The sequence below is a fragment of the Mandrillus leucophaeus genome, unplaced genomic scaffold (genome assembly GCF_000951045.1).
Source record: "Mandrillus leucophaeus isolate KB7577 unplaced genomic scaffold, Mleu.le_1.0 Scaffold411, whole genome shotgun sequence".
Classification (NCBI taxonomy): domain Eukaryota; kingdom Metazoa; phylum Chordata; class Mammalia; order Primates; family Cercopithecidae; genus Mandrillus; species Mandrillus leucophaeus.
In genome coordinates, this window is record NW_012104377.1 from 2558033 (window position 1) to 2563043 (window position 5011).

Sequence of the window (5011 nt, forward strand, 5' to 3'; positions counted from 1 at the left end):
TTTTCAGAAATGAGTAGTCAAAGAAAATTAGACCAACTGAAAGCTGATGTCTCTATCAGAGGATATTCAATAACCTTGGGAATTATCTTCAGTTTGTGCTTTAAGATGTAACTGTCCCTCAGGATTCCAAAAATAAAAGACAATCGCTATCACAGAGCTTGAAACTCCTAAAAGTGTTTCTCTTCCATCTGCCTCTCTGTCTTTCAACTATGTTTCACTGGCAGCATTTGTTTTCCTATGAAGGTTTGTTTCTGAACCAGAGGAAAATGCGGGGACCTCTTTTGGAGAAGTTTTGGCTTCAGTAAATTTTATAAGAGAAATAAATGTGAGACCTTCCCATCTCTGTCAATCATATTCATTCAAAATAATAGCCCTCGCCAGGACCGGGGGTTGTGGAGAGGGAAGAGGAAGGGGAGAAGGTAATGTCATGAATTGTTCCCCTGCAGCTGGTATTTCTCAGTGACAACTGTACGTACAAAACAAAACGTCTCTTCAGAAAGCCAGGGACAGACAGGCCAACAAGAAGAGATCATTATGATCATATTTTAAAGATCAAACAGCTTCGAATTATATTTGCTTGAGCCCAGTTAGGTTTCCTGGTTGTTTCAAATAGAACATAGCAATTTAGCGTACCCTAACATAAGAATATAATACAATGGCAAACATACATATTATCTCCAGGCATCTACCATGTAGCAGGTTTGTTTTCTTCTTCTTCTTACCCTCCACAGTGCTGGGGATAAAAAATAAAAGATATTCTAACACAGGGAGGCAGTATAGCACAGTGGTTAAGAGCATAAGCTTGGCATCGCATCAGGATAGAGTCCCAGCTTTGCCTCTTACTACTATGTTACCTTGGGCAAGTTTCTTAACCTCCCCAAAGGCTCAATTTCCTCAACTGCTAAACAGAAGTTGGGATTTATCTACTTGGTGGTTATGGTAAGAATTGAGAGAGAGAGAACACATGTAAAACATTGAGCACGGTACCTGGCCTGTAGAGAGGACTTAGTAAATGTTTGCATTTAGAGTCAATAAATGTCTGAATGAACAAATACTTTGTTTTTCCCTAGACGTCTCATTTTCTATTCTCATTCTACCCCCAATGTAAGCAAAAAGGAGGGAAGTATGTGGAAGTCATTGCAGCATGTTCGTCATGTCATATTGCTAAAAAGGAATGTGATAACTAACTTGCTAGGCTTAGTTTTGCTGTTGGATCAGAAGCCTGCTACACAGCTGTGCTCCTGCAAAGGACTCTTCCCCTCTCTCCTAGTGTGTCCCCTGTACAGCTGCAGGACTCCAGTACACAGCAGCCACCATGACTGTTCACAGGGGGAGGTGAGTATCACGTGTAAGCAATCAGTTGGCTCCCATCCAGGAAGTAAGGCTTACAAAACGTTTATCTAGACAGTAGTCTTCTGGGACAGAAGTCCACAGTGCTATCCCCAGGCAGGTATTGGGAGTCGGACCAGGAGGCTTCCAGGAAAATATTCTTATCTTTTTTTATTAAATAGACAAAAATATGAAATGTGCTTAGCTTTAGAGCTTGGTCAGTTCTCTAAGATGTTTCCTTAACTGTCTATAACTTATTCAAAACAACATCAATAATGACACACACTGGGGCTGGGCGCTGTGGCTCACGCCTGTAATCCCAGCACTTTGGGAGGCCAGGGCGGGCAGATCACAAGGTCAGGAGATGGAGACCGTCCTGGCCAACATGGTGAAACTCCGTCTCTACTAAAAATAGAAAAATTAGCTGGGTTTGGTGGCACGCACCTGTAATCCCAACTAGTCGGGAGCCTGAGGCAGGAGAATAGCTTGAAGCCGGGAGGCAGAGATTGCAGTGAGCCAAGATCGTGCCACTGTACTCCACCCTGGCAACAGAGCGAGACTCGGTCTCAAAAAAAAACCAAAAAAACAAAAGAATGACCGCACACCACACAACCGGGAAAAAAAACAAAAAGGAAACTATTTCAGTCCACATGAACGATGAAATCAAGGAGGAATTTTACAATTACAGGTTTCCTTTGACAAAGGGGTTTTACGACTGTTTTGGCCTCAGAAGTGGGTGGTGCTTTCACTTCAATGCCTTAAAAACTAAATGTTCACACCAGGGATAAGAAATCTGGTCACATGCAAAATCCAACTGCTGCTTCTAATGAGATGCTGTTAAAACCACATTTTAAAAATGCTTCCTAAAAGCATACAGAATGCATAAACACGAAGGTATTTGCCTGTGTCCAAAATTACAGAAGTGCTAAACAACACTGAGTTTAACTGGCCCAGAGCCAAGTGCAGCACTTCACCCTGACAGAAATTATAGTGCCGTCATTGTGTTGTAATAAGCCTCTATAAAATGGAGCATTGTGTTTCTGCTGAGTCTTGAACAGAAAATGAATTAGGATCTGGCATCCTTAGAGGAATGGGGAGAAGTGTATTTTTGCTTACAGAGAAGAGGATATTCACTGGGTTCCACGAAGTAAATGTTTTGCTCATCTTTTTAAAAATTCTGCGTTTCAAAAGGAGCTATCTTTGACCCACACTTGAAAATGCTTATTATGTTCAGAAGATGTTGCCATCTTTTGCTCTATAAACTTTCAGAGAAGCACTTGCTGTTTGGTTTTAGAGTTGTGCTTTGTTGTTGTTGTTGTTGTTGTTGTTGTTTTTGAGATGCAGCCTCACCCTCACCCAGGCTGGAGCGCAATGGCACAATTTCAGCTCACTGCAACCTCTGCCTCCCAGGTTCAAGCAATTCTCCTTCCTCAGCGTCCCGAGTAACTGGGACTATAGGCACACGCCACCACACCCAGCTAATTTTTCTGTATTTTTGGCAAAGATGAAGTTTCTCCATATTGCCCAGGCTGGTCTGGAATTCCTGGGCTCAAGCAATTCTCCCACCTCGGTGTCTCAAAGTGTTGGGATTACAGGTGTGAGCCACTGCTCCTGGCTCTTCCCACATTTTTAAGACTCAACTGTTACATGGAAAATAAGCTCAGTTACATATGCTCAAGGGCAGAAAGGTAAGCCTGGTAAAAACTAATAATAGCCCTAGTGCAAAAAGACTCAAGTAGACTGTCATCATGAAAAGTTGGTTGCTGGCCGGCCGCGGTGGCTCAAGCCTGTAATCCCAGCACTTTGGGAGGCCGAGACAGGCGGATCACGAGGTCAGGAGATCGAGACCATCCTGGCTAACACGGTGAAACCCCATCTCTACTAAAAATACAAGAAAATTAGCCGGGCAAGGTGGCAGGCGCCTGTAGTCCCAGCTACTCGGGAGGCTGAGGCAGGAGAATGGCGTGAACCCGGGAGGCGGAGCTTGCAGTGAGCTGAGATCGCGCCACTGCACTCCAGCCTAGGGCACAGAGCAAGACTCCGTCTCAAAAAAAAAAAGAAAAGTTGGTTGCTAGTTCTAAAAGAACAAAGGTCACTGTGGTTCAACTTTTACATTTTTATTTTTGTTTTTTTTTATTCCCTGGAATTGTATAATGTGGTGCTTTAGGCTAGATAGGGCCTACAGTTACTATTTTTTTTACTCTAATAAAATACTCTTATGGTTACTACTAGCTAGCCCAGCCCTATTCTTCCCCTATTTCAATACTCCAAGCATGTGTTTCAAAACTCCATAAAAATCTAATTTTTATTAACTGACATACGTTCTAAATTGATTTTATTGATAGCCTAAGCCCCTGATCTCTATTAAACTTTTAGGTTCTTTTTGCCTTCAACCCAGAAGTTGATGTGTCCACTAGAATGGAAAGCAAGAAATAGCCAATGACATATACATATATATATATATACACACATATTAGGATAGCTATACCTTTGAGGAAATAGCAATAGTTATAGCTATCCTTCATCAAGTATTATAGTAGGCACCTTGCTAAAGGCTTTAAAACATGATCTCCTTTAATCCATACAACACTTTTTGAAGTAGAATCTGTATCTTCATTTTACAGAAGAGAAAATTAGGACTTAAGCAACTTGCCCAGGATCATAGATCTAACAAATCAGAGAGCTAAGAGTGAAATCAGGCTAAATTAACATCCATTACACAATGCTGTCTCCCAGGCTCTAAGTCTGTTTACCCTGGGCAAATATTACACTTATATTTCAAAAGCAAAGGGAAAAGAGGGAAGTGGATGCTTCTAAATGGGAGAGAAGCAAATGGAAAATTTTGTGGCTATTTTTTCATCCACAAAGTTTATTAAGGGACAAACACACCGTATGAGATGATTGCAGGATTGCAGTGCAGTTCCTGTCTTCAGAGAGCTAACATTAACTGGAAAGACACCTAAGAATATAAGTCAAAATTTTAAAAGTGCTCCAATAGAGGTATACCCAAAGTATTATGTGTAGGGGCAAAAAGAAAAAAGAGATTTTTTTCTGACTACTTGACAAACAGTTGGATAGACTCGTTTTGCCTTCTGATCATCACTATCACGTTCATTTAATCTACCCGTTGAGAACATTTGACACCTGTTTGCCAAAATTAATGCATAGTAATTCTGAATATTTGAAGACTTTCAAGTCAGTGAACTGAAAAATCTGCTGCTATACTCTCAGATGTTGGTAGCAATGAAAGCTGGTAAAATAAATGTATTACATATATACGTTTATATAAATATTTATATATAAAATAAGGTTTTAGAAAGCAAGCCAGTTTTGGAAAAGCAAATCAGTGACATGAATTGGACTTCTAGGAATTTATCTACTTTACCTATAAGTTCTTGGAGTTAAGTGCTAATTCAGCCCTTGCTTATTATAATAATAAGTTGGAAGCAACCTAATGTCCATCAGTTGGGGATTAATTAAATTCTGGCACATCCATACAATGGGTTGCTATGCAGTTGCCAAACAGAATTTAACACTCATTAAAAGAAAGAAAATCTCCATGGCAGATTGTTGAATAAAAGACAAAGTACAAAATAATATATCATTTATATTAAAAATATATATGTATACATATGTACACACATACACACATATGCACACATGGATAAAATAAATGCATAGA